Genomic DNA, 26,730 nt, shown 5'->3' with positions numbered 1-26,730 from the left:
CTTCTCAGAGTCATGCATCATATAAACCAGCTAATCGGTATTTCATCATACTCTATGCCATCATTACTGAGGAATGCTGATTCAAATAATGGGAATTAATTTAATTGAAAATTTACTCTACGTAATTAGAGCAATTTTTGCCTGGCGGTTTTAAAAATAACTCTTCAACGTGTTCCCGTTCATTGCTTCGCCCTCTCAGCTACCCAAAATGTCTACCTAATATGTAACATATCAAAAGGGAGAGAGAGAGAAACATAGACACCCACTGAAATAACAACAATATGACAGGATAGAAAGCCAAAGAACTCGAGTGCAAATACTAACGCTTCCTGCATCATACAAAACGATCTGAGCACATATATACTTATACACATGAATTATCAGTTGACATGAAATAGGGATGGGAGGATCAATCCTAAAATGTGGATACTTCCGAAATTTATGCTATCTTTTTTCAATACTTACGTGATATCAATATCAAATGTTTTTTCTTTTTTGTCATTAAAGTGGACAAAAACTATGCTATTAGCCATGTTAGCATGCATAGCACATATATATCCCAAGCATACAGCCTCATCTGTAAAGCATGGTGGAGGTGGTGTCATGGCATGGGCATGCATGGCTGCCTCTGGAACAGACCCTCTAAACTTTACTGATGACTTAATGTATGATGACAGTAGCAGAATGAATTTGGAAGGGTACAAAACCATCTTGCCTACCAATATTCAAGAAAATGCCACCAGATTCATTGGGAAGTGCTTCACATTGCATCAGGACAATGACCCAAAACACCCTGCCAGTTCAGTCAAGGAATTTATAAGGGCAAAGAAATGGAAAGTCTTAGATTGCCCAAATCAATCTCCAGATTTCAATCCGATTGAACATGAATTTCACCAGATGAAAAGAGTAAAGGCAGAAACCAAAACAAGCAACAATTGGAATTGGCTGCATTAAAGGCTGGGAAAAGCATTTCAAAGGATGAGACCAAGAGTCTGGTGATGTCTATGGGTCACAGACTCACTGCTTTGATTGTTGGCAAGGGATCTGCAACTAAATAATAGCTTTTAATCTTTTATATCTGCCTTATGTTCAACTGTCCCAATACTTATGCTCACATCAATGAGTGAGATGAACTCTAAAAGTGCTGTTCTTTTTATTTGGTAAAACACGTATGCGTTGAAACGGCTAATAATAAAATGTGACATTCTGTAGTTTTGTCTCATATTCATCTTTTAATCATATTTGCAAATGTCTTGACTCCACAGCCATCTGAGCAATTGGAGGGCACTATATAATTAATTTTATATATATATATATTTGAAAGGTTTTGCATAGGTTTTGTGACAACATTGTCGAAATGATCTCCGTTCACACAAATCCAAGAAAATGACTAAGAATGCTGCACTATGCATGCCAGGCCAGTAGTAGGCGACGTCACTTGTAAAGAACCACCACACTTCTGAGCACATACCTAGAGACCGAATACAATACATGGATTCATGTGCATGATGCCTTCGCTTTCACAAGTTTGTGGTTTTGTAGTTTACACAGAGATGATAATGGTATTGTTTTCAAAAACTTACAAATTATCAAAAGTTTGCATTGTACTCATTTACTCACTCTCCACTTGTTCCAAACCTGTATGAGTTTCTTTCATCTGCTGAACACAAAAGAAGATATTTTGAAGAATGTAGGTAACCAATAGAGCTGGGTAAAAAAAAAAAATTATAGATTTTAATCGAAATCCCAAGAACCGATTAGTATAGGCTGTTTTCCATTAATGAACGGGACATTGTAGCACGCTTCCCATCCAAATAAATCACAATAAGCTTTGTTACTTTTGAAATGAAACAAAGTCTGAGATTTAATCGCTCGATCAGTGTTTCAACCGCGGAAAGATGTCAATATAACGGCTTGTATACAATGTCACGTAACAGCACATTTACTTCAAGAAAAAAAAACATTCGGTGACCATAAACATGTTAGTCAGCTAGAAAAATGAACTCTAGAGAAGAGCATTTTGCTAAATATATGCACCATATAACATATTCTTTATAATTTTGACTGTTTTCAATATTTAGAATATGACAGCCACCATTTAAATATTTCAAAAAACTAATTGGAGTAAATCTATAAATTATGTAATCGTAAAGTTAGTATTATAGCTTAATTATTATAAAAACTTCACTGAGTTTAATTCAAGTTTTTGTATTCAAAGCTGTTAATTTTATCCTTCAATATTATAGTAATGTAGTACCAGCTGACTCTTATGTATATTTTACAGCATTAGTTAAGGGATTTTTTTTTCCTTGAGAAAATTTGTCATGTACTGTACATGATTTGTATCCAGAATAATTTATATTGAATCTAATTGAATTAAATTGGAATCAAATTAAAAGCTTGTGAATCGAAAATCAAATCAAATTGTGAAATTTGTGTCAATACCCAGCCCTATTAACAAATAGTTGCCAGTTGCCATTCACAGTATTTTTTTCCCATTTGTTAATCAACATTTTTTTTTTAAATATCTTTTGTTATTTTTTTCTTGTCATATTTTCATTAACAGTAAAATGACAATTTTTATTTTTGCGTGAACTATCCTTTCAAAGCGGTTTAATTATGACGTGCATAACCTCCATCAGCAGCTGTGTCACTGCAAGTGCACCACCAGTCACCGTTTCTGGCATTCCCGGTTGCCCTGGTAACATAACTGCATGTTGACACTGACCTTTTTATGCTTCTAAAAAAGAACATTCTGGAGGGAAAAGGGTTGTAAATAAATTGCACCAGTCCATAAAGCATCACATTAAAGACACTGACATCAAAAACAATCTGACTGCTGTTTTCCAGCCAAGTCTTTGAGATGCTCTTTTACTGACAGTCATTTCACACGGTTTTGCTAACATGTCTTAAGAGGGTGGGATTTTGGAGAAAGGGGGGTCTAATTTAGTGCTTAAGTCCTAGGAGGTCTGTAATACCTGGATAAAGGTATCCTTGGGTCACTCGAGTCTTAGAGGGGCTCAGCCTGAGCTGTGGCTCAGAGGAATACTTCAAGTCATAAGTTTGAAGCTTTCTGACAATAAAAAAAAAAAAATAGGAAAATACAGAAATGGCATCTATTTGTGAATAGATTTGGTTGCATTTCATTTTGTGATTTCACTGGAAGGGAGAGCTTATTGGATTAAATTCCCTTAAGTAGGGTCTAGCAACACCTACGAAGCCATCCGTTAGCATTCCCATTCATCTCAATTAGTTGCTAGCATCTAGCGAAAGCTGTGACGTGCAAACCAGCAGACAATTTGGTCACTGTCAAAATATCTTCTATAATATAATGAAATATTTATAATTTATATTCTGCTTGGAAAAACTGTCAGAGCACATGGCAACTTTTAAATAGCTGTCAGTGGGGAAAAGAAATATGCTTTTTGGGTCCAGATGGTGTAGCTACAGTATCTACCAGCATGGGCTAACTCTACCATGCTATCCAGCTAAATCTCCACTCCTTGGCCAAGTCTAGTGTAGGTTGGCAAATAGTTAACATTGCTTACAGCTCCTTTAAATGTGTCTTTTGACTACGTTTGTGCTAATTTATTCAATGTATGAATTCACTGTGTGATTACTGCTGCTGAAGCTACAACTTCTGTTCATAATGGAGAATTGTAAATCATAAAAGGCATGTTCATCAATTACTGTTAGCCTATTTAGCTACATGCAACAACACATGACTCAAATTTGTGCATTTTCAACACTACAGCTGAATAACGTATATAAAGTGGCTGTGAATGCATGGGCCTGTAGATGTTTCCTGGAACGTTTCACAGGGGGAAGGTTGGCTCACAAAAAAGGCCGCTGTGAGTCAGAGCTCTTAATCCCTCCATAAGCGCAGTTTCACCTTTTTCCAAGTTGTGCTTCTTGAACGCTGTGTGAACATGCTGAGAGAGTACAGCAAGCTTTTGTACAGGGGAATGTAATTTCCACAGAGTAAGAACATCCAGCTTGTTGCTGATCTGTTTGATGTTGTTTCAAAGTTCCCGCTACATCACAGCACATACATTACTTAGGAAATATTCTGAAGTTGTCTTTACTCAGCCGTATTCATGTGCAGTTTTGAAACATGCTTGCTATTAGGTTGGAATTCCATTAAAAATGTTCAAGAGCATTCACAAAACAAATGCATTAAGACTACCATGAACTGCTTGTCCTATAACAAGTGGGTCAATGACAAATCAGACTGTCCAATATAAAAGAAAAATCTAATATGCACTATAATTCAAAAATTTGGGGTCAATAAGATTAAAACTGTTTTTAAAAATGTTTTCTATGCTCTTATGCTGAACAGTTTGATCAAAAATTCTGTAAAAACAGTAATCGTGTGAAATTTTAAAATTAATACTTCAATTATTAAAAACAGATATTGCAAATGTTTAAACTCTAGTGTATATATAGTAACATTAATATATTTTATGTCCATCGTGAATTCATGTAAAAGTAGTGTATACATCTTAGTACAGCATTTTTTTTTTTTTTTTTTATTAACTTTAGATTTTTCTTATAATTAATTCAGAATATTTTGTGCATCCCAAAGTTTTGGAGGACAAAAGTTTCCTATTAAGCAAAATAAATTTTAATTTGAAAAATAAAACATGCTGAACAAAGAATAGCATTTTAATGTATTTTTTAAATGAATATAACTAGGTCTGGACAAAAGAAAACTGAGCGTCTTTGACCCTAGCTACAATTTACATCAGGCAATCAGGGAAGATATTCATTCCCCCAACAGGAAGTTGTTAATTAAATTCAAGAAAGCCCATACACATCATTAAGGGACTTTGCATTTCATCATTTGGGTCTGTTCAATTCTAAACTCCTATTGCTTGCTGAGGTGATTTATTGCTCACCACATAAAATGGGTCTGAATCTGAATAATCCTCTCATGGTCATTTACAAAGAGATTAATTCTGGCAGTCATCCATCCAGACAGACAATAATACAGGTATCTCTGCTGCCCACCCTTGAATCACAAAAGCCCAAATCAGTCTTTAATATTTAGTAAGGCTGAACTACAAACATAGTGAATGACAAAGAGAAACTGTCTCACTCAACAGTAGTTTACTATTTAAAAAAAATAATAATTATTTACGACATTGGGAACTTGATGTTCATTTGTAATAATACTACAACTATACTGAATACGCTAAAGCACCAAAAAGCTACAGAAAACTGCCAAAAGATACTCACGTGATGAAAATTCCTTTGAAATCCACACAGAAATTACACATTTCCAAAGTTGGCGTACAAGGAAGCACAGAATCACAGTACACATCTTTCGACATATTTCATTAACGGGTTTCGTCCCGTAACGGTGGTAGAGGAATGATAGCGTCCTTCAAACTAAACGAAATCTTACAACCGACCGGATGCACCAGCCAGGATGGCAGTTAGCCCTCAATCAACTTCTATTAGTCTAATACAGTCTGACTGCCTTCCTTAATCACAGGTCAACATTAAACTCCTTACCCTCTTTCCTTAAAAACTGCACTTTAAAAAACATGTTTGTGTTAACCAAAACCTTATGAAAGTGCAATATGTTGCCACAAGACCATGTACAAGTCATGTATTGGCCCACAGAGATGTAGCCTAATTGCTGTTCAGAAACAGTGCCTACAGCCATAAAGAGTTGAGAAACATCTTAATCGCATCAGTGGAGATTGTAGGCCAGATTTCAATGGGATTACAGTGTCATCGCCGCTCTCACTGCCTGCAGAAAGTTCGGTTAAAAAAACATGGACATACAAGGACACTTTTTAATGACCTTGAGCCAGACTGTAATGTAACTGGCCAATGAGTGGGAAGATATGCTTAATCAGGTTGAGATGAAGCGTTAAGCAATTTCATCTCAGGATTTATGTTATATAAGGCCATGCAAGTTGGTAAAGAGTAAAAAATTTTGGCATCAAAGATAGTGATTCACATGCAATGTTTAACAACAGCTAGTGAGTCACTTAGAGCTGTTCTGAAAACTGTGAGAATTTGGCTCTTTTGTGACCATAAACAAATATTGTAAGGTTTCTTATGTGTGAAACAAAACTGAGTGAAACACTGAGTGCCTAATATCGGTCAATGCAGTTTGTTTTCTGCATAGCCTGACTCCCTGGAGGCCTTTATAATGTCTTCAGGTCAGACAGACCAAATGTTCCCAGAAGAATTTACAAATCACAATCAGTGTCATTGCGCTTTCAATTAGAATTGCTTAAATGTTTACTAAAAAGCAGTGTGACCTCGATGGCCTGAACAGAAGAAATAAAACTGTAGAAGATTTACATGTTAAAGAAGGCGGAGCCCCAGAGCACAGCTACATATTACACTGCATTCATGTGGTGTTGGAATAATCAGAAAAATAATTTACTGACTGAGAAAAATCAAGTGAATCCAAGTCGGAAAGCTCTGATAATACAAACTTCAACATCTTTGTCGTAACGTTAGTGTCCATGTTGTTTTCACATTCTGACTTAAAAGCACAACTCGGGAAATGAGACCATCCGAGGAGCATGTGAATGCTACAGTTACACTTGCTTTGATGGAAACAGGTAGCCTACCATTTGCTAGCTACATTAAACATGCTTAAATTAAAATGCCTGAAGCTATACTTCCCTTGTATTGACTTAAGCGTTGGAAACCTGTTGTCCAACAAAAGAACATTACAGCGTTTTTACTCAACAACACCAGTCAAATGGGTGCCTTGCTCAAGGGTCTCACCTCGGTCATGGTACTGAAGGTGGAAGAGAGCGCTGGTCATTCACTCCCCCCACCTACAATCCCTGCCGGTACAGAGACTCGAACCCACGACCTTTGGGTTACCAGTCCGACTCTCTAACCATTAGGCCACGACTACCCCCAATGAAAGGGTTAGTTCACCCAAAAATGAAAATTAGTCCATGATTTACTCACCCTCAAGGCATCCTAGGTGTATATGACTTTCTTCTTTCAGACGAATCCAATCGGAGTTATATTCAAACTAACCCTTTAAATGTGTTTATGGGTGCTTTCACACCTGCCTCGTTTAGTTCGGTTGAATCGTACCAGAGTTCGTTTTCCCTCTTGGTGCGGTTCGTTTGGGCAGGTGAGAATGCAGCAGGTGCGCACCAAAAGCGGACCAAACAAGCGTACCGAGACCCAGCTGAAGAGGTGGTCTCGGTCCGTTTCCAAACGAACTCTGGTACGGTTCGTTTAAGGTGTGAATATGAACCGGCCTCGATCCGATCCAATTGCAGAAAGCACGCTCAGAAAACACACAGCTCGCGCATATAGTGCTGTTGTTTGCATTTCAATCGCTTAAATCACTTGTTTTCAAACCGCAATGCTTAAAAACGCGTGCCAATTATGAGTTTTCGTGACCATAGCGCCCACAGCAACGTGACATGAGCGCACTAAATAGGCTAAAGCTTGCCGCAAAGCCCCAGCAAAAGTTACAATGAATGTGTCTGGGGGAAATAGTAAGGAGATATTTGAATTATTTATTAATAAACTAGTGTTTTCTGAGTCAGTGTCACAAAGATGAAGTTAAAAATCCTGACTCGCCGTCTCCTCATTGGACACGCCTTTAGAAAGAAATGCATCTTTACGGATAATGAAAGAGTTTTTGTTTTGGATATGATTTATTTCGTTTTGTAGTAATTCAAAGCTTTCTATAGATATATTCATCATTTTTGACGGGAAGCGCATCCTATTAGTTTTCTTTATTTTAGAAGAGCACGTTTTCTTGATATTGTGAGTGCACAAATAAAAATATACCCTTTACAGTTCCGAACGATGTATTATTATTACCTTTATGAGCAACAATTACGGCGTATATGATGTTCTGAAGCGCGATTCAGCTTCCACTCTCCGCACAAACGATCGGATATGCGCCTAGCGCACATTTATCTAGGTTAAATGTTTAAACTAACATTTTGATATGCTTTGAGTATTTCATATCTATAGATTTTATTTTTGGCAAGTCGTAATTACAACATTGTATGACATTGTCTCATATATGATGTTCATAAGTTGCTTCATATTGCGTTTTTATCTCATGACAGCAAATCAGTAAAATAATAAAAATTGCACTACGAAAGATCTCCATGATTAGCCTGTTTTTGCACTTCCTGTTTTTCCCTGCTTGAGAATTTCTGTCCAATGAACGGATGACCTTAGCACACGTGTGGTTTTGTTTACAATTTCTGGTTCATTTGCAAAAAGGGCAGTGTGAAAGCGAACCGCACCAAAAAAAAAAAAAAAATTTCTATTTGGTCCGGACCAAAGCAAGTGAACTATCGGACTTTCCTGGTGTGAATACACCCTATAACACTAATGACCAATCCATCCTATTTTGGGTTCATTTATTTTTTAAAGTATCAGTTCAGGCACCGTTTAAGCACCGTCAATTTTAAAAGTTTTACCATTTGGCACTGGTATTGTAAAAAACCTAAACGATACCCAACCCTATTCTCCATGGACCAATGGTAATTCAAAGGGTTTAGCAACCAGAGCAAACTTTTGTTACCTAGTGGACTGGAGTGTGAAGTACGCAATGGTGCACAGGAGAGCAATAGCGTCTGCTATGATTTTATTATTTATATGATTAACAAAATATTGGGTTGTTTTTCCACCAAAACCAATTGGAAAATGATCAGTGTGATATTAGGGGTGTGAACCTGCACTGGTCTCATCAATTCGGTTCAATTCGATATCACACACTGCATCCTCAATTTTCAATTGTACTTCACATGTATACAATTTTGTCAATAAATACAAGCAGTCAGATATATGAACTGAACCTTTAATTTTACCTGCTCAAAGAAAACACGCCTCTTGAATGTGTCAACAATCAAACAAAACTAAGTCTAGGCACAGAAGACCAGACTTATACAAATACATTAAAGTAAATACTAAATACTTGGCAATGACAGGCATTAACAGCTCATGGTGAAAACGGCTGACGTGGTTTCTCAAGTTAGTGGTATTACCCCCTTCATATTTTATTTGTGCGTGACATGATTTACACACAGCGTGTGTCTTCTCCAGGTCGTGCTTACCAGGTTTTTCATAAAAGCCGAAATGTGCCCAGATGTTGCTACCGCGACAAAGCACGTATGCTAGAAATGACGCCAGAAAAGCGTTCAGTACGTTATAATCGGTTATGGTCTATTACTGAACCGATACCGAATCGTCCTCGTCTGCATCGCGATGCACCGTAGAATCTATTAATTTCGGCACCCCTATGTGCTATATGCACTTTTTTGCTGACGCTCTGCTTTATTAAGCATTAATCAACGGTGAGTCACAATTTACTAAACTAAATAAAACAATATTGGGCGAAAGAATTGATGTCAATTTTTATTAGGCATGAGCTAGTCAATTTCTTCTTAAAGGGTTGGGGATATAATATATAATTATCTCAGCAACAAACAAAAATGACAAAAGTCAAAGCAAATTTTCCAACATTATAGAAGAACAAAAATTTATGTGTGTACATACACAGGCTACATATCTGCATTTCTGCCAATACTGTGCCACCAGAGGGAACTGGATGTGCCACCATGAGAATTGGCATTTGGATTGTGATAATGCACTGCCACTTGAACCCACCCTGGGGGTTGGGCACAGTTCTACCCTGGACAGGATTGACTCAGACAGAGTGATTTATACGTCTGCACAACCTCCAGGGTGCATTAACTGGACACACCACCACGTATTTGCTGTTAAATGCCCAGCGGGCGAGCTAGTAGTTACTATAACAGTCTAACCGCATCACAAAACGGCCAGGTCATTGGGAGAATACCGCACATTTCATATAATGTAAAGCAGCTGTTAGCAACTAGCTGACGTAACCATTGCTGAAAGAGAAATAATGCTAAAATATAGCACAAACAGTGCCAAGTAAATAAGCACCTGAAATGAGATGGCAGCAGAGACAGTAATTCATGTCTTCTCTAGCATACTCTGGACGATGTGAAATAGGTCAGTGTTTGAGTGTCGTGCTTGGCCCTCCGCCAATGCTCCCAACTATTCACCGATCCGCTTCTCTTTTTTTATTCCTTTATTGTTGATCTGTAAAAGCAGTCATATGAACACAAGATGACAGATGAAGTAAACTGCAGGCATTTTATTCATTCTTCTAGACACGCTGCACTAATAAATGAGTGATGGGATGATTTTTTTCATTTTGGGATGAAGCCTTGAGAATTTAAGCATTCCTAAAATGGAGGGTGATTGTGCTTCTTTCACACATGTAAGGCTAATCCTATTGTTTGTGTTGAAAATGTCCGAATGATACTGGAGACTTAAACAGGAAAGAAATATGACCAAAAAATCCTCACAAGCTCAATGTTTTTTCTTCATATGGAAAGAGTTAGGTGGATGGATGAATCTCAGAAATTGCTTGGATCTGATGAACGGTGAACGTGAACGGTGAACGGTGAACGGTGAACACCACCATGGCATGTTTAACTGTAATTAAGAGCCCCTTTCCTAAATACGAACACAAATCACAGGTCCATGCATGCTTTTCATTCTGTCCAAAGGATTTGGGTCACATTTTAATCCTGCAGTCAGACAAACCTCAGTTCAGCAGTTAATTACTTTAAATTGACATTACTTTTATAATGCACTCTACTTATTTACATAATACATGTTACATTGTATTATAATGAATTAAATATTCATATTTCATTTATGAAACATTTATGAGTGCTTCTTCAACTACAGACATTTAAATGTCCCAGGGGTTGATTTCTATTAAAACTGAGAGATTTCAATATCTTTCTGTTTGTTATATAAAGGTCAAACTATCTAGGAAACATTTTACCCAGTCTTTATTTATTTCTGCTACATTTCAAACACAAATTTATATACAGATTTTAATGTTTTATTATCTTATTTATTCATTTATTCATTCATTCAGTTAGTTTGTTTTTGTTTTTGCACTTGTGTCATTTGGTGCTTGTGTTATTTATCAATTTTTGAAGTTCAACAGTCCCCAAAAAAAGTTTGTTTGTTTATTATTATTTATAGGGATGGCTCGATGCCATAATTTTGGCAATATCCAGCCTCAAAAGATAAGTGAATTGAAAACAATTTTATTAAAATAATAATAAAAACAGATTCATACCTTTGTATCAAACTGTAACAAAAAACCTACAGGGAACATAGGTTACATTTTGATGTTGGAGGAAAAATATATATAACTGAAGTAATAAAATGAAAATATATTCAAATCTTCTTATGTTTTCATTTCAAACAACATAGTGCAAACAAAATGTCTCAAAATGTAAAAAAAACCTACCGGGAATAGGCTATAGGTTACATTTCGACTGAGTTTGAAAGAAAAAAAAATACAACTGAAGTTACGCCATTAATGCAACAAATGTTGCTTTATTGTAAAGTGTTATTCTAACAGTCAAAGTAATATTCAAAATCACATTAGTATTTCTCTCTCTCTCTCAGATTGTTTTCTGATTTCAGCCTCAGATAGCCAAAGAATAAAAATTAAATATAAATCTCACTCTCGCGCTCTCTCGGCTGCTTCATATTAATGGTCAAAAACATTCCCTTCATATTACTGATACTAAAATTAATATAGCAAAACTCTTGCTTAACTCAAATTCAATTAATATTCGATTGTATGAAATGCAAGTGCATATATTACTTGACCAAAACTTCACTGGTTCTAGCCTGTCACACATGCACATTTGCACTTACTGTATCACATCTGTATGTGCGTCGATCAGTTGTAAACAAAAGTTCAAATTAAATCTGAATTTATGAATGATGCACTCACCTGTCGATCTCTTAATTCTCTGAAAAGATCAGGATGAGCAAGCGACAAATGCGTAAAGGGGTCCTATTATGCTCTTTTGCAAAGTCTTGATTTTGTTTTGGGGGTGTACTAACTAGAACATGCTCTCATGCTTAGTGGTTCGAAAATCGCATTATTTTTCACATAATTTACATTATTACAACACCTCTCTCCCCAACCTGACACAAACGACTCGATTAGTTCCAGGTTTGATGAAGGCCCGCCTTCCGAAAAACGAAATGTGTTGTGATTGGTTAGCTGTCCCAGTGCGTTGTAATTGGCGAACAGCTTAGACGGTGTTTCAGTACTGCCCCGCCCCTTGCCAAAGCAGCAAGTTTGTCAATATTGCCGTATCAATACAGACCCCGAGAATATTGAACAAGAGGACCACGCAGAACCTTTGCATGCACGGATATTGCAAGACATATTAAAGTGGTAACATTATTGTTGTTTTTTTGTGGCTAAACCACATTTTAGATAGGATGTCAACAACAGCTTAAAAATAACTGAATTTACTATGTACAGATAAGTGCAACGGTAATATGTATTATGTTTACTGTTAATTCTAACATTATAACATGAATTGCAGTGAAACTGTTATACAGTTGAACTTATTTATACCATAGTCCCACAGACTTGGCATATATATATACACAAATTGATTCTCCGCTGTTGGAGTGGGAGAGCGCGCGGTTTCCCTGGTAACGCTGTACATCTGTTTTCAATGCAAAGTAATGCCATATTTCACTTCTACTGTTCTATTTATTTATTAATTTTGGGTGCGTTGATAGAGTTTCATGTGTTTGATCCATCGCGTTGTTCTGTTGTCACATTTACCGGTTGCAGAGCAATTTGGGAAGCACTGCCACCTACAGGTGTACTTCGCAACAGCAGCGTATGAAATACCGAATTGAGCAAAATTATGATATCGTACCGTTTGAAACATAATATATACCGGTAATTTTCCAGTACCGGTATACCGCGCATCCCTAATTATTTATTATTATTATTACTACTACTATTTTACCAATGGAATTTTTACATTTTTACAGTGTAAGCAAATAGCATGCTTAAAATGAAATATGAGCAAAGAAAACTAAGTTTTAATTGAACATTAATATTAGTGAATATTTCTTACTAAATATAATTTCCAATCAAGCTACAATTTTGTAAAATTACAAAAAGCGTGGAAATGAACCTGAATCATACAAAAATACATATTTTTCAGACATTGACTATATCACTTAAGTTTGAGATATGTGCTCTATGTAAGTCCACCAAAAATGCACCAAAAATAGTTAAAGAAGCACCCTTATATGTGATTGTCATATATTATTTCAATAATTAAGCAACTCCTAGGTAATGAATTATGAGGGAACCGTGTACGGGCAAAATATTTAAAGTTGTGAACAACAATACCAACATTCATAACTGATTATTGAGAATACTGACAGCTAATCCCTGCTCTGCATCCATATCCATCATCTCTTTTAGCCGGTAAAAACAGGATATTATAATTCTACCTCAAATAAAGATCATCAGCCAGACAGAGACCTATTGAATGATTTCTAATAATCCTCCGGAAGCGGGAGAAGGAATGTGACCTGGCACCTAACATCAGTTCCCAGTGTGTGTGTCATCTGCTGTGGAGCACCTCCATAGGGCTGCTTTCATCAACACCTTCTGTTGAGCTGTTCACACTCACAGCAGTGTGGCCTTAATCCTTCATCAGCTGACCCAGCATTGGGCCACTTTAATTGCAAAAATACTTCTCAGGAGCCTGTAAACAAGACGCAATTGCGTTTCCCTATGATATGAGTCGACAAGGCCTGAGCTGGAATAAGTGCTGAGAGATTCAATAAAGGCCTGATCTGCTGTGCTTACGCAAGGATTTTATTTTGTCGATGCTTTCTGTAAAATCAAAGCAATATTTAGTAACAGGCCCTGTAAAATGTCTGCAGCAGTTATGTAAGAATAGGGCCTCGAAATCTATGAGCCCAAAACAGGACATTAAAAAAAGCAATAACGCCATAATGGTTTGGGGTTGTGGCCACACACTAGGGTTACATGACGAGGACAATAGCCAGATGGCCTGAGACCAGGGATTGGGGCCATATTACCTTCGTTGATCGTTTATTTGTGTTTTTATGCCTTTCAAACGTAACATTTGGTTTTCTGATATTTATAAAACTACCGATGGTTCACACTGGCTAACCAGTTCCATACTTTTGATATTTTCAGCATTGATACTTTAATTAGCAGCTAACAGTTTGTTGTGATTTTACTGTTAGACAGTTTGTACTGAACCTAGCATCCCATGGACATGGGTTCAATTTTCAGGGAATTATTTTTGCTATTAACCAATAATTGCTGAAAGATTCTACAATACCTTGTCTAAATAATTAAAATATCTATATTTATAGTATAATATAATATAATATAATATTTATTTCATTATTTATAATATAATTTAATTATATACAAATTATCTATATTTATATTTAAAACAATATAAAAATAACTGTAAACTTATTAATTTGGACAATTTTCTAAAAGCCAAAAATTTAATTTAGCCATTAAAATATTATAATGTACAGTATGAAAATGGATGTTCGTTCTGAGATTTTACATTTTTTGTGTTTTTGAAGATTCACTTTAAGTGAGCGTTAGATGATAGCAAAGATAATCTAAATACAAAATTAGGGATGTTTGCATTTATTTAACATGTAATTCAAATTAGTCAATAATCAATAGGACAAATGTATTATGTATCCCTATTCGTTTCATACAGAAAACATAATATTTAATGAAAAACTAAATTTATTTATTTCTAACATCAAATATATTGCTAAAAATTATATAAATAAAAAAAATATATAAAATTTATGGCAGTGAGGTTGATAATATTATTAAGGCAAGTACAAATCTGACCTGACTGGATCAGCACAGCAGGAAAAAAACAATCATTATTATTGAGCACTCCAGACTTCAAAATCAGAGCTTGGATAGTCATTATGCATGCAGACAAAAGAGCGGTGGTTCTGCTGACAGGACACCTGTACTCAGCAGCATCATAAAAACCTCTGTTGTGACTAACACACCACCTTCTCTGAGGACCCTTTAAAGCAAACCAGTGGCACATCCTGAACAGAAGAGTATGGCGCCTACGTACCCACATGCACGTACCCGACACAAACACACGCCACGCCTGGGCACATTACAAAGGCATGCTGGGGGTCAGGCTATGCAGCTGCAGCCCCTATTGATGTGAAGAATCAGACAGATGGGCCTAAACCGCCCCAGGAGAATAAACAATACAAAGGCAACATGAAACCACAATAACGCAACCTGGGCACAAAAGTGTTTCATCACCACTAATAACTACTCGGTCAGAGGGAATCCAAACTAGTCTGCATTGTTGTGAAATCGGTAAAGCTACTGGCCCTGGTGGATATTCATTGATCCTTATTACAAAATCTCACAGAACAATGTCTATTACTTCAAAATTCTGAACCAGGATCACATTTATGTTAGTGTGATTACCTGTAATAAATAAATAAATGCAAGGTTTAAGCTTAAGGCCAAATACAGTGAAAGTGCAATCACCACTAGATCTGGGAACCATCAAGTGCTTGGTTGTTCAATGTTATATACTTTGGAATGCAGTGAAGTAAAAGTTTCTCAAAATAAAAACACTCAGATGAAGTACAGGTACTTTAAAAATGTACTTAAGTACAGTAAAAAAAATTTTTTTAAAAAGTATATACTTTGTCCACTACTGCTTATGTGACCTGTGCTGGCAAAATGAGTCACAAATCAGCAAATTTTCAAAAATGAGCTATTTTTATTTAAAAAAAACTGTTATAGTTGTCTCTGCATATAACGTATAGTTCAAAATATAATACATATATAAGCCATATAAGGATATACGCAATGATAGTATATAATGATGATAGACGTAAATGAACTAGGCTGCAGAAAGGGAACAAAGCCACCGTCTAAAAGAAAACGGTTGAATTCAGCCTCAGCTTTCGCAAGGGTAAAAAGAGGGAGGCTTTGAAAGGCTGATATACCTACTGGATTTAATTACTCTCATGATTTATCCTGTGACTCACTGCTCATACTGTGAGATGACGGAGAATGCCCAAGACTTTCCACATGTCAACAACAAAACTCACCCTGAACGACCCACTGGATCATCCGCTTAAATTATGATCCAATCGCAGCTGGCTTGACCATGTAACGCAAGGTGCCAATATGATGTCAAAATCTGTCAGCTATTCATAGATCGCTTCTTGCTGGGGTTTTTTTTAAGATTATCCCTGAGCCAAAGTGGAGACTGTACTAAAGTCCTTTATTTCCTCAAGCCCTGAGAGCAGGGCATTACTAACTGCATTTTCATCTGTTACCTCTAAACGCAGTTCATTTCCGCATCTCTGCTGAAGTCATCATGGCATTCCTCATATAATCATGGCTTTACAATCCCATGACACTGTTCCAGCTCTACTCTTTTCATTCCACAGCCCTTCTTACACCACCAAAGAAGACTGCATTCCAGTTGTGTTATTACAGACTTCTGTAAGTTTGATGCAATGTAGCTTGTAACCAAAACGCAAAATGGGCAAACGGACTAATTAAACGCATAAAGTTAATCAAAAATTGTATAAAACGCTTCTTACATTACCTAAACCAGCTGTTTTGATTAAAAACCTAGCATTTGGCAACCCAACTCACTAATCTAAATTGTTTGGCGTATAAACGTAACAAAAATGTTCTTAAACCAAACTTGACATGCATTAATATTGCCATGAAGTTTATAGGTCCAACAATTAGAAAAATATTAATGACATTTGTGCTGAAATGAAGTTTAACTGGACACAAATTATTTAAGATAGGACACATTCAAAAAAAAAAGCATCCTCTTCCCTTAGGCTACATCCGAGTTAAACAGATAGCGAAAAATGGAAAATGTAGGCAGAGACTTGGTTTTATTTGGATGGAGGCAGATAAGAATGCAGATACGAATTAAGTTTGCAGTTGATTGTAAGAAATTACTAAAAAGTGGACTAAATGTTTGGAAAAATCCAGCATACATCACTAGAGAGAAGTCGTTTTACCGGAAGATCGGAATATGAGTTAAAAAAAAAAAAAACATATGCATAGATAAATTGTTCACAATATGCTCAATAACATGCACTTAAAAATGCACAATGCATGATTATATTGTTAGATGTAAGAGTGTTTTTATTTGCATTTCCCAGCTATCCATAACCTGTGACATACCATTTAGGTTTAAGTATTCTACTGAGGAAACCAACAAAGATTGCATTAAAAAGTGATGATTAGTTCCTTGTGCTCAGAACAGGCATTAGTTTGCAGTATGCAGTTGCTCAAACCAAATTACCTAATATAGTGAGATTTCGGCTAATGACTAATGCTCGAAACAAGAATTTTGAGATGCAAGTTCTAACTTCGCCTTAAACAGCTATCCTAATCCAAACAGACAACATATTCCAAACAAACAGCCTTTAAATCTCGTTTGAGCAGCTGTATTTTATACAAGTACTTTTTATAAACACAACAGGTCATCAGTGCCACATTATGCACTGCAATGACAGGCACCCTGTCAAACCTTGGATGTCTGGATGACTTAAGCAAGCTGTCATTTTGGCTCGTCTGATACCCTTTAAACCTCTATTAGAAGCCTAGAACGATCCAAGACATAAACAAAATATAAAAAATAATATAATATTTAAGGGACAAACATATTAAAAGAACAAGGCATTTATGAGACTTTGTGTTTGGCATGCTGGAACTACATTAGTAACAGTCCTGATAGACAATCAATAGCCCAGTCAACACATTACAAGAAGCCAGACTCATGCATCTACATTATCAGACAGTTACAACAGAGAAAACAAACTCATGTGTGGAAAAAGAACAAAACAAAAAAAACCTCTTGCTATTTGAAGCGTATTGTCTGCCTGCTCTGTAATCCATGCGGTTTCATGACAACAGCAAGATTCCACCTTTTGCTGCAAAATGCAGTTACGAAGAAGAATATAATGCAAACACTAGCTTTACTGGGTGAATGACTCCTTAAATATGCTGCTTATACATTAAAATCCTTAAAGACAAAAGCAACACTGCAAAATCACATGCAACATGTCATTGGCAGTGTTCACGTCCATGGAATTTGGATGTCTGCAGTTGAACAATAGGTGAGGGATGCTAGACTGTTATTGAATGGGCTCCTATGAGCTCTAAACAGACACTGACGCATCCTAAATACAGCGTTAAATAAAACGATTTTTACAACAAGAACTTACCTTTATGATCTGCGCGTAAACACTTCAAATGAATGAGGATGCTGCGGTATATTTCCGTGCTCATTCGCTGTCGACTGGAGCTGAAAACCTTGCGTTGGGCAGAACCTACCAGCTTATTGAATCCCACTGCATCATGAGCCTCGGATCCAGAATAGACCGTTGTGCGAAAGAGGGGAATTGGTCAAACAGGCTTTATCATTTCCCCTCAATATCATTAGTTGATGTTTAGTTTTACAGTATAGGGAATAATAAATTAGTTGAATAATAAATAGATAAAATATGCAGTATATACACTCTTTGCACATGACTTTTCACTTCTAAATTAACAGTGCTCCCCGTTTTCAAAATACCTCGGTCCAATTTTCTTAAAGGGACCGCTACGGTTACAACATACAGCTGATGAGCGCAGTTTGCGGTCCGTTACATGAAATGTCAAACGTAAATAATGATGATGATGAACTTGACCTCTGGGTAAAATGAATAGTGTTAAACACCCTGATGTTTTTAGACAAGTTGTTTGTGCAATGTATTTTAATATTTTAAGAAAATTAAAAAGAAGAAAATGTATGTATGTATTAATGTAAGACACTAATGTATTTAAGATCAATGCTTACACCTTAATGGTTATAGGCCTATGTTACTTTTATAAAAAATTATTATTATTATTTCATTTTATTTTTAGGCACCTTACATGACACTCAAGGACACCTTACATCAAACAATAATCATTATTAACAGACCAAATACAAAGAATCACATAAATGCCTAACAAGATGAGTCTTTTAAGACAATATTTAAAAACAATAAGACTTTCACTGTTTAAATATTTAACTTACACATTAATTACCAAAATATTATTATTATTATTATTATTATTATTATTTGGAAAGTGACCATCTACAAAATTAAACAAAGATTAGATTTTATTTTATTTAATACTAATACTAGTCTCTGTAATGTGTCTGCACTGTAAAAAGTGATAAGTTGACAACTTTAAAAAATTTAGGAAGCCCGTTGCCTTAAAATTATTAAGTAAATAATATATATATATTTTTTTTAAAGTTAATTGAACTTGACAGTTCACTTAACTTTTTTTAAATTATCATTTACTTAAAAATTTTAAGGTAACGGGTTTCCTCAATTTTATTAAGTTAAGTCAACTTATCACTTTTTACAGTGTGGCAAAAACATGACACATTATAAGACAAATCCATTGCACGAATCATGCCACCTATAGTCTAGGATTGGATGTGATGAGCTCTTTCATAGGAAAAGTTAAAAACATTTATAAATAAAGTACAATATTTGTTCAATGTTCTGAATAATTCAGCTTGTTTAAAGAACTAAGCTTCTTTTTTCATGTATTCCTACCTCATCATATCTCATCTTCTAAACAAAGAAACTTTCACTGAGAATAAAAGGGTGGATGTGATCTGTAAAAATGTAGCAGAATCCATAATGCTGTATTATAACATTTACTGCTGTTGTTCCTGTCACATGCCATTTGAAGAACTACTCAATAAAGTCCTTGAAACTGGTTATTCATCATTTATTCATCAATGCATGTAACATATGACTGTCATCAAATGATCCTCTTTAACGGAATTAATCGTTTTCCTTACATGTTCAAAGAGGGAAAACATTCAACATTAAGAGATATTATAGTGATATTTCACTCTCAAAGGGGGACTGTTAGCGGCACAGGCTTCTAAGGGGTTTCACTTCACAGACCTTCCTGTTACCAAGCAACAGCTAAACTGAGCTGAAAATTGGAATTCTTGTTGTCAGGCAGAGGCAGACTCAACATCATTTTACATCACTAAACTCAAGACATATAAACAATTGTTGCACATTTAAGAAATCTGAGTACATCACATAAAGAGTAAAAATCCTTTTGTTGTATTTACATCCTAATTTTCATTTATAAGACATAATATAAGGTTAATTAAACCAAAAAAAATGACCTCATCTCAAAAGGGCCGCTGTTGCCCTACCTTTTTGTCACTAATCAATGAGTAGCCTACCTGATTCTGCATGTTACTAAAGAAATGATCTGTGTATTTTATTTACACCAGATATGGACTGATGATGCAATATGTATTATTGTATCACCTTCATTTTACTTGTTTTCTTTCTTCATCAGGCTTTGAGTCATAAATATGGTCATTGTAAATGCTGAGTGAGGCATTAGCATATGCTCTCCGTATGTGGGTTTGTTGTTCCAAAAGAACTACATGCTGTGCTGAAGGAGCCGCCAGACATTGTGTTGACACTGAGAGAGCAGATTACGAGTGACATTCAGCCTCTAGTCCCATGAGGCAAAGCCCTAGCTGACCCACTCTTGAACCAGCCGCCAGTACTATTACACATGCTTAATTCCAAGCTCCTGAAATGCAATGTGATTTTTTAAATTAAGCTGATTTAGTCTAACACATTGTCAGTTTATTGCCATTTTTACACTGTAAAGGCACATGAACGCTATGTGAGAGTGCATATACCAGGAAAAGGTGCATTTACAGTTTAATGATGCACAGATGTGGCATAAAAGCACTTGTGCAGAAACTATGCCGAAATAATGACATTTGAAATGAATGTTAATTACTGTATATGTTATTTAAATGAATCTTAAAATTTTAATTTAACATTTTAAATATGCAATAATGAAAACAGAAACACACACATATATAAACATAAATATACATAATACCTAAACATAAACCTATGATAAATTCTTAAACATGAACCTATGAGCACATGTTACAAAAGAAAATTTCTGTGCATTTCTAAAATTATCTATTACTTTAAAAAATTTCGAAAAGAAATGCATGATATAAATTTTATTTATTTCTACAATAAGAAAATGAAAACGGAAAATAAAGCTGGAAATACAGGAATCAGATATAGGGCAATTTAAAAGACACGAAAAATATATTAAAAAGGATTCTCCAAATATAAAACCTTACATACAAGGCAATTTATCTGATTATTAAGACAAACTACAAATTAGTTTGAAGTACATACCACAACTAGAGTCATGCTCATGTGACTTAAACCCGTGGAAAATGTATTCATGCAAGAAGGTCTGAGTGGCAAATCCGCTGGAAAACCGCAAAAGTGGAAAAGTGTAGTTTCTCACTGAGTCATGCACTCAGAGAAAAGAACAATATTTTCATCCATAAGGAGCCGTGTTCTCCTTTGCTTAATTTTTATTCCACCTTCTGGGCCACAAGTTGTGGTGAAGCTGCAGAGAAGCTCAGAATATATCAGTCATCTCAGAGTTCTGTTCAAAACAGAATGACCCAGAGCTATGCAGACTGACTGGTTTGATTCTCCACACCAATCTGCTTCTCTGTATCCCTGGAGTACTTTGAATAAAGTCAGTAAAATGCACCAATTTAGTCTAAAATATGATACAGCTTAAGTGTTTATATGCAGTGCTAAATGAAATGCTTCAGGGCACATTTGCTACCACAATATTGAACAATCAATATTAATCATGACTTTGGGATTCATTTAAAGGTCTGACGGATAAAGCTTGGTGGATCTTCAGCGTTTGCTGAATCAGTTGCAGGTTCCCTTTTCAAAAGGCAGCATCTGCAACCAATCCAAAACACTATGTAGGTCAAGTTCCCACCACCCTTCATAAAGACTGGTTGAGCACTGGCACATCCACAAAATCTCTTGCTCTCATTACACAAAGGGATTTCAGCTAGAGCTCAGTGTCGAACCGTTCCCACAACTGGAATGAAACAAATAGGACCTCAAATCTGAGGACATTAACAAGAAATAAATGTGCACGAGGCCATGATCAGGAGAGAAAGGAAAGCAAGAACTGAATTGAACTATGAGAGCAGATTGGGATAAATGAGAGGATTCTAGAAACAGAAAGCCTCATTTTCACTATTTATGCTTTGTCTCATTCCACATTCCTCATAACAGCAGCGCCGCTGATCATACGACACCGACGAGCCCTCGTGCAGGAAGGAAGCGTCTACTGAAACAGCAGCCCAGCCAGGAGACTGAAACGCTCCAGCAAAATACAGAGATGGACGGAGAAACAGTGAGGGATGAGAGAATCAGAATTTCTTATTCAGCAATACTGAGTACAAAAAAGCTTTTATCCCGTGCATCTGCATCACTTCAACGGACACTGGCCGACACAAGCAAGGCTTTGTCAGGAAAAACTCTTGGCAAAAATCTGAATCAGCGCATATAGTCAGCCCCACTTGATGTTTTGAACAAAGGTCGTCTTCGGGTTATGCTCACAGCGCTGTGTAGAGAGGTCAAAGGGGTATTGATATTTTGCCAATATCAGTTGGAGTGACTTGCTGTTCTTGTGCAGCTTAATCCTACAATATGTTCCTCTGAGAGAAACCCCCTCCGATCGTTGGCTGTATTGTGTGTGTTCCACATGTTTGGGACAAAAGTGCAATGAGCAGTCGAGGTGGAAAGAGCTCTTTTTATATGAATGTTCCATTTAGTGTGTATATAAAGCACAAACATTTTCCAGGTACGAAAATAGGCCTAAATAGGGAGTTATAAGTACTATGTTTTTGAAAGAAGTCTCGTATGCTCACCTGCATTTATTTGATCAAAATAAACTGTCATATATTCCTGTGATGGCAAAGCTGAATTTTTAGCAGTCATTAATTCAGTCTTCAGTGTCACGTGATCCTTTAGAAATCATTATAATATGCTGGTTTGGTGCTCAAGAAACATTTCTTATTAACAGTTGTGCTGCTTAATATTTGTGAAAATCTTACTGACCCCAAACTGTTGAAAGATACTGTATTCACCTTATTTGTAACTTGAATGTGTGAGACTTCCGGTGTCTTTGGCTTCGAGTTATTGCACAAAAACAGTCCATTATGCTGCTTGAGACTTCAAAGTTGTATTTCTTATCAAACTCATAAAAGCTTCGTTCGTCTTCAGAACATAATTTAAGATATTTTGGATGAAAACCAGGAGGCTTGTGACTGTCCCATTGACTGCCAAGTAAATAACACTGTCAAGGCCCAGAAAAGTATGAAAGACATCGTCAAAAAAGTCCATCTGCCATCAGTGGTTCAATCTGAATGTTGTGAAGCAGACATGTTCACAAGTCTCTGAGGTCCAAGTCCAAGTCAAGTCTCAAGTCTTAGAGGTCGAGTCTAAGTCACGTCACAAGTCTTTGTTCTATTTATTAGCAACAGTTCTTTCAGCTAGTAATTGAAGCTAAATCCGTTTTGAAATACTGATTTCACAATATGATTTTCTCAGAAAAACTTTAACAAAGTTTAAGACAAATTAGAAATGAAAAGGTGTCAATTTATTGTCAGACAAAATGCTGCATTTTTTGTAAAATTGAAATGTGTCAAACAACAAAACTAAATTTAAATTTTAAAACAAACCCCAATCAATCAAATAAATAAATAAACACAAATGAAAGAAATCTCATATAAACAAACTAAGGCTTTGTCTGTGCTCTTTTTCAATTTAAAAACTCAATCCAAACAAAGAGGCTGCATACATGCAGCATGAGCAGTTTTTAATCTAAATTGGATTGTAAAATCTCGAAATTTGAAGCAAAAACAAAATGGTCTGACTTTAGTTTTGTGAAACTATTCTACATAAAACATCTGCATGAAACAAAGCAGCAGACGGGCTGAATTAATGCAGATTCACTCTCTGCCAGCAGGTGGCGCTGGAACAGCAATTAAACATTGTTTCCTTGGTTGTCGCTGTAAACAAAGCAGCGCTGCTGTTATGAACACGCAAGATGAAAAGAAAATACCATCTAAACTTTTCTAAAGACAGTGAGTTCCCCTCAGAGATACATTCATATAAATTCCCATACCAAAAGACTTGCGGTTTTTTTTACGAGTCCAAGTCAAGACCCAAGTCTTAATTTATGCGACTTAAGTGCGACTCGAGTTTCCATCTCAGCTGTGAAGCGAAAAGAATACTTTTTGTACGCAAAGAAAACAAAAATTACGACTTTATTCAAGCAACAGTGTTATTGACTTGGCAGTCACAAGCCTGCCAGTTTTCATCCAAAATATCTTACATTTTGTTCTGAAGACCAACGAAGCTTTTACGGGTTTGGAACGACATGGGGAAAGTGATTAATGACCAAATTTTCATTTTGGGGTGGAGTAACCCTTTTAAAAAATATATCAGCACACATGCCCCAATTGACCAATGAGAATCAAGTATTTCAAAGTGGGCGTAATAATTGTTCGCAACAAAAATGATTATAGATAGATTACGATGATTTACATATTTCCAGGAATACAGCACAAAATGTTCTCTGAATGTTTACAGAAAGATCGTCATCTACCAGTGTGTGTGCTTGCATGTGTTATTGTTTTGGATGAAAGGGGGATAGATAATGAGGTGTAATGGAAGAAATGTGCTATGATGTTTCAAGAGCAGCAGTAACTGCAGGCGGAGCGCATATGGGATTCATCAGAGATGAGGAGTGTCTGCAGTCCTGTGCTTGGCAAGGGATCTGCCACAACTACTGCCCCTGGACCCCGGGAGGTCTAGTATGGTTTTACTCAACCTGAGAGGGGAAAAAATGTGAAAATCAGTTCAATTTTCCCATGCACAATGAGTCGCAGAGAGCATATTGTTTTTGTGTATGCTTTTGGAGTAACTTTTGCAGCATCATTTACCTACCGTCGATGACTTTCAGTGTTTGCAAGGACTTGACTGAAGGACCTGATAACGTTGAAGTTTCAGAAATATTTTTAAATTAAGATATCTAATCCTTACAGATGAAGCTATGGGGCTGTTTACACCTGGATAGCTATCCGATCGTGAAAAGATCAGGTGTAAATGCCCTCCGAAACGCATTCGAGACGGATATGAATCCGATCCTCAAACCACTTCAGGAGGGGGTCTGGGCCGCATCTTGTTGTTGAAACCACATACGCTAATTTTACTCCTCCCAAAATATTAAAATAATAAACGTGAGAGAGCGTTTTATAGGCTATATGGCATGTCATAGTCAGATATGACAGCGCTAATGCAACAAGCTTCACCGAGGATGAGTAGCTGAGTATCTCTTCAGCAAGCCGACCCGCAAACTGCCGCGAATGAAACTGAAAGTAAGTCGCAGAGGCGCAACACACAATCATCTTCATTAAAGGTAGTGAGACTAACCTATCTGTCCAGTGCTGATCCTGCGCTCTCTGCTGTTGCGGTCTCTCATATTGAAATTAGCTGATAATGAATAAAACGTAGCGCATATCTATTGCTTTCATTGACGTAAACTCGTTAAATTTGCATATAGCGCGGGAATTTAAGAACGGATTTATATCCGTTTTGCGAAGACACATTTATGTGGCCAAGTGTAAATGGAAACGTTTTAACAAATCAGACAGATATCCGATCAGAGAAAACGCATGAAGTGACCAAGTGTAAACAGGCCCTGTGTTCAGTATTTAATTAGTTTTGTAGTTTTTAATGATAATTTAGACAGTCTGTTTTGCCTCAACCATTAGAATCATTTTTTATATGCAGTAAGAAACTACAGTAAAAACAGTACAATTTTCAAATATTTTACTAAAATAACTGTTTTCTATTTTAATATATTTTAAAATGTACTTTATTCTTATTTCAAAGCTAAAATTTTAGCATCATTACTCCAGTCACATGCTCCTTCAGAAATCATTCCAATATTCTGATTTGCTGCACAAAAAAACATTTTGTATTATTATTATGTTGAAAACAGACTTTTTTCAGGTTTCTTTGATGAATAGAAAGTTCAAAAGAACAGCATTCATCTGAAACAGAATCTTTTGTAACATTATAAATGTCTTTATCATCACTTTTGATCAATTGAAAGCATTCTTGCTAAATAAAAGTATTAATTTCACCCCACCCCACCGACTCCAGTGTATAGAATATAATGTTACAAGAGCTTTTTATTTCAGATAAATGCTGATCTTTGGATCTTTGCATTCATCAAATAATCCTGAAAAAAAATTTACTCAACTGTTTTAAATATTGGTAATAAAATTTGCTGCACAAAAAACATTTTGTATTATGTTGAAAACAGCTGAGTAGATTATCAGCATATTAGAATGATTTCTGAAGGATCACTGAAGACTAGAATGATGATGCTAAAAATGTTGCTTTGACCACAGGAATAAATTACATTTTAAAATATATTCAAATAGAAAGCAGTTGTTTTAAATAGTAAAAACATTTCACAACATTACTGCTTTTGATGTATTATGGATCAAATAAACGCAGGCTTGGTGAGCAGAAGAGAATTCTTTAAAAAAAACATTAAAAATATTAGTCCAAAAACATTTGACTGGTAGTGTATATTCAAATTGAAATCAGTTGCTTTGAATTTTAACAGTATTTCAGTGTTTTTACTCTAATTTTAATCAAATAAATAATTTTAATCAATGTCTCTGTGCAAGACACTTCTTTCAAGAACATTCCAAAAAAAATAAAAATAAAAAAATCCCCATTTATATGCATGTATCTAATCTGGGCCAACTGTATATTATGGGCCTACTCGATATCACTTACTGTAGGTTCTATTATTTAATAGATTTCTGTGTGATA

General features: G+C 35.9%; 1 protein-coding gene across 3 annotated transcripts in view; it reads right to left on the bottom strand.

Annotated features, from left to right (window-relative positions):
* Window positions 1–18,324, bottom strand: part of fam110b (family with sequence similarity 110 member B) — a 36,420-nt gene extending 18,096 nt beyond the window's left edge. For 2 of the 3 annotated variants that reach the window (XM_058793166.1, XM_058793184.1), the window contains exon 1: window positions 18,166–18,324. The gene's annotated coding sequence lies outside the window, so the exon portion shown is untranslated. Of the gene's footprint in view, window positions 1–9,930; window positions 10,090–18,165 lie in introns of all 3 variants that reach the window. The other variant, XM_058793175.1, reaches the window with a different exon arrangement.
* Window positions 18,325–26,730: the final 8,406 nt, after the last annotated feature.

Source organism: Onychostoma macrolepis, chromosome 02 (genome assembly GCF_012432095.1).
Source record: "Onychostoma macrolepis isolate SWU-2019 chromosome 02, ASM1243209v1, whole genome shotgun sequence".
In the NCBI taxonomy this organism is placed as follows: domain Eukaryota; kingdom Metazoa; phylum Chordata; class Actinopteri; order Cypriniformes; family Cyprinidae; genus Onychostoma; species Onychostoma macrolepis.
Note: the sequence above shows the minus strand (reverse complement) of the source record. Positions and strands in the feature narration are given on the sequence as shown.